We start from the raw sequence: 12,887 nt of genomic DNA, 5'->3' as shown, positions 1-12,887 counted from the left end.
AAAAACAAAAAAAAAAAAAAAAAAAAAAAAAAAAAAAGAGAGAGCATTACTAAATCTTGGTAGCATATCCTACCACAGTAGCTTCCATTTCTGGCTGTTAAGTACAAGAAAGTTTGATGCCCTGATTGCAAGAAGGCTACTTTGGAAGCCAAAGATTTAACTTATTTACTTATGTCCTTGTCAGTGAGATAATTATGGCTCTAGGTGGTGATCCTGTTGAGATATTTGTTACTTTCTGTGTAGGAGGTCTGATCTGAACATGATAAGGTTTTCTGATATAGTCATTATTAAGAGTATTCATCTAACTATCATGCATGTTTAATGGACAGAGTGTGGGAGTAAACATAAACTGAACCATTGATGTCTAATAGGAATAAACTTGATGGAGTAAATTCCAGGAAGTTGGTAGAAAATATTTATCTTTTCTGGTTTTATAATTGTATTTGTCTGAAGCCCTTGAAAACTATGCAAACTGGAGAGCTTGAAGTTTATTCATTTATTAATGTGTCCAGATTCATTCCAAGGCAAAGTAGACATAATGAGTGTTTGGGGGGGGGAAAGATGTGCCAATAATATTTAATGGGATAATAGGATTGGTAAGGCTTCAAATACCCGAAGGGGAATTATAGAGAGGATGGTAATAAAGTATTATCTGTGGCCATAGCGGACAGGACTAGGAGCAATAACCTGAAGCTGCAGCAGAGGAAATTTAAGTTGGAGATTAGGAAGGACTCTGAAAATGATCAAGCACTGAAACAGACTACTTAGAGAAGCTGTCAGTACCATGAGTTTGAAAGGCATGAAACATTATAGTTGAATTAGTGGTCATCATGAATCATTAAAGAAATACCAAAAATTCTTTGGTACTGGCATTGACTTTTGGGCAGCCCAATACCTATGATTTAATCTCTCATTCAAACTCAAAACTGAAGTTTTTCTCAACATATACTTTTAAAGAATGGTATTCATACTAAGTCCCTGACAAAGAGACGGCAGCTGTATCCAGATGAACAGGGGTGTGCAGTTTGGGCGTACTACAAACCTCTTTAGGGCACTACAAACTATACATGGCAAACATTAAAATGTGCTCTGCGCTGCACATTTGTAGTGTGTGGTCAACATTTGCTACTAGGATTTCCTGATAGCAAAAAAACAAACACACAGAACAAAAAACAGTGCAACACACACACAAAACAAGCATGTGCCAGACCATATGGAAGCTGGACCGTCCAGAGCAAGTCTGGCTGCCAGTCAGGCCTCTGTGCTGCCCAACTTGTGCCCCTGCTGCTCCAGGTCACCAGTTAAGACTGGTGGGGCCAGCACTGGTGCCGACCCCAGCCTCCAGCGCTCCCTGGCTGAAGAGCTGGGAGGAGCCGGACAAGGACAGATTGTCTTGCAATGCCCTTGCATGTCTGGACACACCCCAAGTCATTCCTTCTGTATAACAATATTCATGACATTACCGTGTATGACCAAATAGGCTATTTGACCTGAGTTCTTGTGGGGAACACTTCTGGGGACTCAGTGTGAGCATGTTTTGCTGTGAATAGTTTCATAAGGATCTCCATCCCTGGACATTTTCAAGAACAGGTTGAACATACGCTTGGCTGGGATGGTTTAATTAGGGAAGATTCTGCCATGAGCAGGGGGCTGTACTAGATGACCTTGTGAGGTCCCTTCCAGCACTACCTTCCTGTGATCCTATGATAAAGTTCAACTCATAGTTCTAAACATAGTGAACTCAGTTGTGCCACTGCTGAGTCTGAGCTCCCATAGGAATAGGGTAGAAGTGTGGCGGTGGAACATTGGTGCCCTGGAGACGCTATGCTTTGGAAGTCTTAATGCCTTCTGATATTGGGTGGCAGTAGAATTAAGAATGAATGCTATACTTCCTCACCCTGTGTATTCATCCTGCTTCTTGGTGAAGGTGGGGTTTAGTCCTGTTCACTGTTCATTCAAAAGTACCCACTATAAGCAACACTGGATAGTCTCCTGTTTTGCACATTGGAGCACTGGGGGAAATAGATTATTTGTGTCCTGGCTTCAGTATTATCTTATCCCATATCCAGTTCTAGTACAATTGCAATAGCAAGATCTCTCTGTATACTACTTCCTCTTATACACATTCTCCAGAGAAGGCACTGCATGTTTTTAGAAGGATTGTTCTCTGAAATGGTTTGAATTATTTTTCTCTCCTGTTAGTTTCTTTTAAACGGTAATTAAGTTTACCTGATTGCTTCAGTTCTATCATTATAAACTAGATCTGTAGTAAAAAGAAATAACACTTATGCTGTGCAAATTGTATAACTATAGATTTCGGTTGCAGAGTCATTATGCAGTTACTAAAAAAAAAATCAATGCTTTTTTTGATCTGCAACATTCAAACCTTTCTAACAGCCTTTAGGATTTATTCCTGTGGTTTAATATGTTTGGATTAGAGCAGAGTTGTCCTGATCATGTCCCTTTTTAAGTAACCTTCTGTTTAGACAGTATCTTTTTCTTTACCCAGCTGCATCAAATAATGTAGTTTGGTTTGCCTGGCTTGGTAGGCTTTTTTTCTTTTTATATATTAACATCAGTATCATGGGTACCAATTTGTGTAGTTTCAGAGGACTTGGATGATTGGATTGGTTGATTTATAAATTGTAATGGGACAAATGAGTTCTCTGTAATCAATGATAATGGGTCATTATTAAAAAAACATTTCTTTTGAAAATTGTTTTGAAGCTTAGAATAATTTATTGGAATGATGCGCTTTGATATGTCTCAGCTGATGAAGGCCTCTTATGATTTGCTAGCTCTGTCTAGTAGAGGTCCACTGATTATATCAAAGAGATTAATTTTACTCTGGATGGAATATTTCATTATGGGTATTCCAGTATGGAAATTTACTTTTTAAAAATTTAATTCGGAATGTTTTAAAATTCTAACTACAAAATGCATAAGTGATTTATTATATTGTTGGGATAACCCTTTTCAATGGAGAGATGATTTGTGACTAGTTATGAGTGCCAGAATGGCTCACTTGAAATGACTGTTTGACAATAAGAAATGTCTTCTCAATACTCCCACTTGTTAGTCAGCTTGTCATAGTTCTCAGTCCCTCGATACGATTACGATCATGATTCTGAGCAACTCTTTACCTCTTACAGGTTTGAGTTCATAATACATTTGAGAGAGTGACTGAGGCTGGAAAACTTAGTGGAATCAATGAGGTCTTTACACAGGATTCTTTTTCCAGAGATACTCTGGCCACTGTCAGCTAAAATGCAAGACCAAATACAACAAGCTATAAATCTAGAAAGACCCAGTCACTATTATGTGCTAAGCCACTTGCAGCTTTGGAATGTGGTGTCACGGATCACATCTCTTTCGGGGGAACCTCGGCCTCAGGACTTCCCACAAGAAACCTTATTTGGTCTTCTTTTCCTGAAGACCCCCTGAAGCCAGCCCTGGTAAAGTCTCAAAATGGGCAGGCCTCTGGCTTTAAGACCCTGGTAAAGGTACAGTTTCTGCATCAGAATTTCCTAGACCTTAAATCAGGGGTGGGCAATTATTTTGGGCAGAGGTTTTTTACTGAGTTTCAGCAAGCCATTGGGGCTGCACAACAGGCAGTTTAGGGCAGATTAATATTAATTTTCTAAATTTTTTTAGGCACCCCGCGGGCCGGATAGAATGGCCTGGTGGGCCACATCCGGCTCCCGGGCCGCATTTTGCCCACCCCTGCCTTAAATGCTGGCGGCTGTAAATGGGACAGGGGGAAAATCCTGGTCGTGCCCTGTTCACTCTCACTTTTGGCATTTACTCAGCCATTGTGTGACCCAGGATACTAGGCAAGATGGACCTATGGTCTGATCCAGTAAATGGCAGTTCTTATGGCTTCCCTGTCAATTCATAACACCCCCACCTCAGAGAGCTCCTTCTTTTTGGTCAGTTTCCAGAGAGAGTGTTGTTGGTTTTTTCCTTTGGAAGGAGGGGCATATGATCAGAGGCTTAATGTCCCAAACAGCACAGTAGACTGCTCAGCTCCAAACAAACCGTCTTTATCATGCCACTGTAGTTCCCTCTGTCCTTCCTCAGACTCAACTCTACCCTTCCTGGGACTACTCTATCCCCTCTCCCCCAACTTTTTTTTTAAGCCTCACTCTTTCATCAACAGCACTGTCAACAACCATTACAAAACTATAGTAGTCAATATGGGGACTAGAAGTCATACAGTAAAATTAAACGTACTGTCATGGGGAACCAATCAGGGAGCAGTCTCTGAGACCTGCTGTAAGACCCAGCCTACCATCTTCCCCTGGGCTGAAAAAGACATTTAAGTTTCCTACCTATGAAACTATTTACAGCAAAACAGGATCACACTGACCTCCACCAGCGTTCCCTACAAGAACTCAGCCTACCTTAGCCTCTTTAGTCACATCACACATGGTAATGTGATGAAAAGTGCTACACAAAAGGAATGACTGTATCTCTTTGTCAGGGAGTTGAGTATAAATGCTATTGCTTAAAAGTGAACTTTGAGAAAAGCTGCAGTTTTCAGTTTGAATGAGAGATTAAACCATTGAGCTGCCCAGAAGTCAACATCATTACTAAAGAATATAAGGTATTACTTCAGTGACTTATGATAGCCACTGTCATTCAGGTATGATGCCTCATGTCCTTCAAACTCGTAGTACTGAGTACTTGCCTGCAAAACAATGTTCTTTCAAATTGCTAATAATTTTTTATGGGTCAATTCTAATAAATCCCATAAAAGGCCAGTATCCTTCACAGTTTAATAAATACGAATAAGCTGGCAGTTCTTGCAGGTTAGCAGGTTTCTTTAAAGACCCATTTTTTATTTGTGTCACAAGGTCTGCTTTCAGATGCGGCTTTCCTTGAATTAATCTGCCAGGAGGATAGCAAATACTTTAGTTACAGAGAAGAAAATAAGAATGCCTAAAACTCCATTTATGTGGTAGACCCAAACAGTGGCATAACCAGGGCAGAGTAACCAAGGCAAGCACCCTGGGTGCAGTCTACACATGTCCCTGGGGCCCTAGAGCCACTGGGTCAGGCCCCTGATGCTCCCAGGGCTTCAGGGATCCGACTGTGCAAAACAACAGCCCTATGTCCCTCTGGGAGACTCCCCATTTGCAGATGCATGCTACAGGAATCCTCTGCAGGGAATTTCTATGATGCATGTATCATGTTACTGTGCCCTGAATCGAGGTGCACAGAACCAGTCCCAACATAAGGCACAATAGAGAGATGCATGCTTTATGTAAAATCCCCTGCAGTGATTCCCTATGGGGCCTTTCCAGCTTGCAGATGCACGCCCCAAATCAAGGCTTGGCAGCTGATGCTGCAGCCTGATTCTGCTTGTGAGGAAATTCCTATGGCACACAATAAGCAAACAGATGTCCTCCCATTTAAGGTGTCATAAACTATGACTACCTTTGGTTGTGGTAACGTGTTTAGGCATGTGGAGCATGAAAGTGGGCTAGGCTGTCTGTTTGCTCATATGACATAACATTTTTAGTTACACAGACTGGGTCTGTTTACACTCTATTAAGCCCAGTGCCAATATTCTTAAACAATTGAAATGCCTCATCAGTGGCTGCTGATGACTTTCAACAGGAATTGTGCATGTTGAACTAAAGTGTCTCTCATCGCCTGAGTTCTGTGTCAAAACCAATAGGAAATCAAGCAAAGTCAAATGATTTGCACTCAGAGGAAAACAATGTCTTCATTCAACATTTTGGGCTAAGTACAGGCAGTCAGAAAGCCTGAGGCTGAACTGATTTACTTTTTGCAGGTTAGTCTAAACTGCAGAGATTAAACTGAAAAACAACTGGACACACATTAATTTTTGATTCAGGAAATGCAGCCACATGTCTGAACTGGCTCAGGTCAGAAGCCAGAGGGGTGTTAGAGTATGGTTCTCTGGCACATAGCCAGCATGAGCTGTGTGTTGGTTGCTTCTTATTGCTGCCCCTGAGGTCTCTGGGATTTGCAGTCCAGAATTACAGCAGCAGGACTCTGTAGGGTTACTCATTACTTCCTCTTCTGCTTCCAGGTGCCTCTGGGATGTGTAGTTCACAACTGCAGCCAGCAGTAAGTTTTTAGCAAAGCAGCAGCTCAGAAAGGGAAGTTTAACCCCCCACCCTAGCCCCAGACTTCAGCTGTGCCCTCCCCTCATGCAGCACAGCCCAGGGGTGGAAAGAATGCTGGGATGCTGGAGGACTCCAATGTAACTTGAACCAGGAAGGGGTATAGGATAGAAGTTTCATAAACTGGTTTGACCCAAATCAGTTAAGTGTGATGCTACAGTCAATCAGGCTTATTTTAAACCAGTTTCAGCCGTTTTGAAACTGGTTTATGTGCACTGAACTTCTGTTCTGTTACAGGTTTAAACCAGTTTCTGATCACTTAAACCAGTTTGTGTAACTTCTGTCCCTAGCCCTGGAGACTGCAGGCTTGTTGGATCATTTCTTAGGTCCTTGCTCAAGCTGACAGAAAGGGGTAACTGAGGAGGTATAACAAAATCATTTGACCACCACCCACTGCTACTTCCTCTTCCTCCACAGATGGGACAGCCAGGGGGGCAGAAAGGAAAAGGAAGCCATGGGAATCAAGCCCCCAGCAAGCATGATGCATTAACTTGTGGCCTGTTTTAACCATCAATAGCTCCAGAGCTACTTCTCTGGTGCCTTTTTCCCCCCACCTCTTCCACTATTGCACCAACCATGTAATCTCAGGAATTTGTGGTCTGCATATATTGAAACTTCCATAAGCTATAGCCACTAGGAATATATTAGATTCTAAGGAATCAAAATAAGTGAAAATATTAAGTTTCATAATATCAGTAATGTTTTAATGTGATTCCACAGATTGAAAGATGTCGGTGATTCCGAGAATTGAATCAAAAAATTTCTAAAAAAAAATCCCCAAACAAAAACCGTGTTCACCTTTTACTAACTTTGATGGTACTATAACTTTTTTTTATCCCAAAAACTTGTATCTGATCTGTAATTTTGGTGTGTTGTCCCCTTGAGATCGTCTTGCCTGATACTACATGTTCTGAGGAAGACCACTATTATGAAATGTTATCTTCACTCTGTTGTCCGTGCTCATCCAATAAGGAGCTTTCTTTGTATTACACATTCCATTTCTTTTCATGGACCTGGTTTGTGAACATCAGTTTACTGTTGGGGGATGAGAATCCTTTCTCTCAGTATAAATACATTAGTGTTTTTTGCCTCTACTGCAGAGATCTAAAGGGACATTGTAAATATGTGTGTGCAACTTGTAATAAATACATTCATAATCATAGTAGCTATCAAAACAAAGAGATTATTCAAGCCATTGCATTTTAAATTACTTTTTATTGTCTGACCTTGCCAAAGAACAGACCCCATTGGATCTTTTACTGGGAGACCTCAGGCCACCTTTCTTCTCAATGAACTTTTGGTCCTTTGGGACTCTATATCACTTTAAGTACAGCAGCTGACTTGGCTGCCGGCTGAGGTTATCTGGGAGACCTGTAAAATACTGGGAGAGCCCTCTTAATGGAGCTGTGTTATTTGTAGTCAATACGTAATGAATTGTAATGTCACATAGGAGGAACCTTCTTGTAACAATTCAGTTTTATATTGTAAACTCAAGTGGGAAAGCAGCACAAATTTAATTCTTTTACTTTTTAGATCACTTTAATAACACGTAGCATTTTACGAGGGATGTGGGGGGGGGAGAAGGGAGGAGAATATCACTGTGGCTTTTGAACAAGTGAATTTTCCTACTTCTGCCTGAAGCCATACATTCTGAATGAAACCAGGATGTATTGATTTGCTGCAACAACCTATTGACCTCCATATGCTTTATGTCTGAGTCTCCTAAAGAGACTGCATTTTATTGCTGTTGTTGTTTCATGTTGTTCTGACTTACATAGATTACACAAATAGCACTGAGTTCCTTCCTATTGGAATCATAGATTCTTGGACTTAGATTTTATTTTTAAAATATTTTTGTTTCCCCAGGAACCTTTTTTTAAAGTCAGGATTTAGCTTCAGGTTGTGTTAATGTTTTGACACTACCTAGTTTTGTGCATTATTTCAACTACTATGCAAATTCTTGAGCATGTTGCTGTGTCTCAGCACATGCTTAATTTTGTTATGTAGAAAGCATTTAACCTGAAAGGTATTCTTAAACTTAATGAGCTGATTACTATATTGTGATTCAAGGGGATGGTTATAGGATCACATCAGAGTCAACTAGATATTTTTTCCTCTTGTGAAAATGGACAATGTGGTTTCTTTTTTCCTCAAGTAATTTGGATTTAGTTGATTCTACAGCTTCATTTGTCATTTTCCAAATTTCAGTTACTTATGCCTAGTACATGCTTTCTATTTGTTAAAATTGTTTTTAGCATTGACTTTTTTTTAAAGTAAGCTCATTTAAAAAGCATATTTAGACATCCCGTATTATTTTCTTTAGAATTGTTGTATTAGATATTGTCAGATGTAAACCATGAAGGGAGGCTGTTTCTTTTTAATTGTTTTTCTCCTGACCATACAATTTTGGGCTAAATCCTGCCAACAATTGTCATTCGTATACTTATAACTTAAAAAGTCACTTGGCCTCTATGTTATATTATATACAGTAACAACTATAGATAGCACTATGAATGAATAAATGCTTCAGAACTGTTGTCCTTTCATTTTTATTGGATTTTCAGTTGTAACTCCACTGCAATTCATGAAGTAAATTTTATGCATAAGTAGCATAAAATACTCTCGTACAGTCCTTGTGATGCAGCATTATTTAAAACGTGTAGAAAATGCACCAATTGGGTTTAGTACAGTTACATAAAACAGTTCTAGTGTATGAGGTCACATTCCTCGATGGTCATGCACTAAATGCATTAGAATATTTTCTTTCCCTGTTTTGTACTCCTCTATGAATTTCATTATATGAAAGAGTATTTTGAAGTAAGTTCTCTTACAGTACTGTTGGTGGTAAGCTTATTTTATCTCTAGACGATTAGCATAGAGGTATTTGCATGATGGCTTACGCTGGCAGAATGTCAATTTAGAGTTCTGGCATTTGGTTATTAAACCTTCTTATGTGATCTGTAGTTTTCATTATAAAATTCCATTTCTGTAACCAACATTGGGTGTAATGTTATTTCTAATGAAGGTGGTAGTGATCATGAAAATTTAAACAGTAATATGTAATAAATAGCACAATTCTAATGGTTTATGAAGCATTGTTGGCACCTCTCACACCTAACAACATCATTCGGTGTCTACAGGCCCACAGTACTTGCAAAGACTTTGTTAAATATTTGGCAAAACAGCGCCTAGTTGAGTGTCTGGGGATTTTTCTCTTCTGTTTTTGGAAGATTTTGCAAATATTAAAATGTATTTTCATATGAAGGATCAACAAGGAAGTTTTACTGATAGGTTTACAGTTGATGTTGAAGAGCCAATTTACATGCTAGCCAAATGGTAGATGGTCTACTTCAATATTTTTACACCGATGTACAGAGAAATTCAGTACATTTCACCTGAAACTACACTTCCATTTCTTCATCTCATATAAAATATGAAAGCAATAGGTCTTGCTTTGACATGTATAATTTCTGTGTTATAGGACATATAAATGCAAATGAGAGGTACATATTTTAATACCTGGCTATAAGACATATTTTACACAAACTGGGGTGAGTCCTGGAATCACAGGTCCCATGTTTTTCCTAGCCAAAAAACTGTCTAGCAATGGAGAGGCCCTGCCTGCTGTGGATATAAGGGTTATTCATAACCATTTTGAAGCCCCCTTACATTGCCAGAGGTGTGGAAAGGGAGCGTAGTTGGTTATAAAGAAGAATCAAGACCATATCCTTGTGTGTCCCACAGAAAGGAAGTGGGATCCTTTAAAACAAAAGTTCAGTAGAAATACCTGCAGGCCATATGTAATCTCATGGGGTTCAGCCTCTCTTTTATTTTTAATATTGTTTTCAATAAATGGCTTATCCTGAAAAGGAGAATAAATGGGTTTATAGACTGTGTTCAAGCAAACCAATCTATATTTTAGATTTTTGTAGGATCCACTGTATCCCATCATTAAGTTTAAAATTGGTCTTTTTTAAAAAAAGGGAGAAACTCTTGGAGTAATGATGATAATGATAAATGAGCTGATAGTTTTAAAATGTTAGGGCTGACTTAAGTGGGTCACTGTCAAAGCTAGCAGGCTTCAAATAAAGATTCTTAAAGCTGTGATTTGGTTTGAGGCTACACGCTGCATTGCTCCCTTACTATGCCCACCTGCTTTGTTCTCGTCATTAAGGAAGTTTCATAGGTTTAGGGTCAGAAGGGACCTAGCAGATCTTCTAGCCCAACCCCCTGCCAGGGCAGGAGAGAAGGCTTGCTACCAGGAGTGGGGTTCAAACCCACGCAGACATATATCTATTGGATCTTAAGTCCAACGCCTTAACCACTCAGCCATCCTGGTGTAGAAGTGAAGAAACCTACCCTCAGAAATGCTCACGGAAGAAGGGGCAGATCCTTGGTGACATGAATTGTTACAGTCTCATTGATTTAACTATCCTAGTTGCACTGCACACCAGCTAAGGATCTGTCTCAGGGTTGGTTTTGGTAGTGAGACCCTGTTAGCCGAGAAAGTGCCAGGGTAGGAGTGGTTGAGTCAGGTGCAGTGGGTATGTAGAAGTTGGCAAAATTATTATTATTAGAGACCTAAATACATCATTGGCTTTATCACAAAATCATAGAATTTAGGGTTGGAAGGGACCTCTGGGGGCAATCCAATCCTCTGCTCAAAGCAGGACCATCTCCAACTAGATCATCCTAGACAATGCTTTGTCTACCTGGGTCTTAAAAACCTCCAAGGATAGAGAGCCCATATCCACTCTGTGTAACCTGTTCCAGTCTTTTACTACCCTCCTGGTGAGAAAATTGTTCCTAATATTTAACCTAAACTCCCCTTGGTGCAACTTGAGACTGTTGCTTCTTGTTCTGCTATCTGCCGCCACTGAGAACAGTTTAGCTCCATCTTCTTTTGAACCCCCCTTCAGGTAGATGAAGGCTGCTATTAAATCCCCTCTCAGTCTTCTCCAGATCAGTGTTTCTCAACCCGTGGTATGTGCAGCCCTGCTGGTACGCAAGACACGGGCAGGGGTACATGGGTGCTGTGTTTTTGTCTTTCCTTGCTCAGGTCAGAAGTTCTGGCCGCCGCCCCTCCCGCCGTGTCCAGTGCACCGGGGCTTTCACTCCCCAGCGTCAGTGTGCCGGGGGATAGGGAGGGAGGCCCAGCACAGGCTACTTTGCCCCGGGCTGCAGTGAAAAAAGTGGGACTCGCCTCATGGCAGCAAAATCACAAGTGCCACAGTGGGACTTCTGGTTTCACATTTGCCTTGTGAGTCAGCAGAGGGTATGTAAGGTACCAAAGGTTGAGAACCACTGCTCTAGATAAGCCCAGTTCCCTCAGCCTCTCCTCATAAGTCATGCCCCCTAGCCCCCTCTCCATTTTTGTTGCTCTCGCCTGGACTCTCTCCAATTTGTTCACATTCTTTGTGTGGTGGGGAACACCCAAAAAACTGAACACAGTACTCCAAATGTGGCCCCACATCTGCTGGAGTCATAGAGGAGAATGATCGCTTCCCTTGATCTGATGGCAAAACTCATACCAATGCAGGCCAGTATGCCATTATCCTTCTTGGCAACAAGGGCACGCTGCTGGCTCATATTCAGCGTATTGCCCACTGTAACCCCCTGGTCCTTTTCTGCCGAGCTGCTCCTCAGTCAGTCAGCCCTCAGCGTGTACTGGTGCATGGGATTGTTCCATCCTAAGTCCTTATGGAACCTCACGAGATTTCTTTTGGCCCAATCCTCCAATTTGTCTAGGTCATGCTGAATTCTAGCCCTACCCTTCAGCATATCTACTACTCTCCAAAGCTTGGTGTCAGCTTCAGACTTGCTGAGGATGCACTCTATGCCATTTTCCAGGTCATTGATAATGATATTGAACAAAACTGGCCTCAAGACCAACCCGTGGGGCACTCCACTTGATACCAGCTACCAAAAGACATTGACCCATTGACTACTATGCTCTGAGCTTGATGATCCAGCCAGTTTTCTCTCTGTCTTACAGTCCATTCATCCAGCCAGCCCATACTTCCTTAACTTGCCTGTGAGAATGTTGTGGGACACCATATCAAAAACTTGGATTTTAGGACTAAATCTTGCCAACAATTGATGCTTTCTGTATTGCCTGCCAAGTAATCATTGCAGATTCTGGTGGCCAGAGGTTGCCTTTTGAAGTAAACTTTCATTTCTAATGGTGTATTTTTTAGTGCAGTGAAAGATAACAGATTGATAGCTCTGGTAATGGATGTCTTTTGTCAACAGAGCACAATGCTTCAGCAGCATTGTAGATATCCTCAGATCCTTCTCCCAATGTGAATGAACCTTGAGCCAGTACTTCAGTATCCTCATCCCTTTGTTCCTTAATGCCCCCGCTATCATCACCAGCAAAGCCCTGAAGTGCCAGGGTCATAGTTTCATAGTTAGTAGGGTCGGAAGGGACCTGAGCAGATCATCAAGTCCAACCGCCTGCCATGGCAGGAAAGAGTACTGGAGTCAAACGACCCTAGCAAGGTGATTGTCTAGCCTTGTCTTAAAGACCCCCAGGGTAGGAGCCAGCACCACTTCACTTGGAAGCTGGTTCCAGATCCTAGCCGCCCTGACAGTGAAGTAGCGCCTCCTGATGTTTAGTCTGAATCTACCTGCTGCCAGCTTGTGACCGTTATTCCTAGTCAGTCATGGTAGTGCTTGGGGGAACAGGGATTCCCCCAATGCCTGCTCGTCCCCTCTGACTAGTTTGTAACA

The 12,887-nt window shown here is 41.3% G+C and overlaps 1 protein-coding gene and 1 non-coding gene across 5 annotated transcripts in view; one reads left to right on the top strand and one right to left on the bottom strand.

The window, feature by feature from the left end:
* UTRN (utrophin) overlaps nucleotides 1-12,887 on the top strand; it is a 692,661-nt gene that overhangs the window by 431,518 nt on the left and 248,256 nt on the right. The window lies entirely within an intron of this gene.
* On the bottom strand, nucleotides 10,412-10,494 carry TRNAL-UAA. Its single transcript has one exon. It is a non-coding gene; the product is annotated as a tRNA-Leu (tRNA).

This window comes from Gavialis gangeticus, unplaced genomic scaffold (genome assembly GCF_001723915.1).
Source record: "Gavialis gangeticus isolate Ggan-Ray unplaced genomic scaffold, GavGan_comp1, whole genome shotgun sequence".
Taxonomy (NCBI): Eukaryota; Metazoa; Chordata; order Crocodylia; family Gavialidae; genus Gavialis; species Gavialis gangeticus.
The sequence above is the reverse complement of the archived record's forward strand: the minus strand, read 5'-3'. Positions and strand labels throughout refer to the sequence as shown.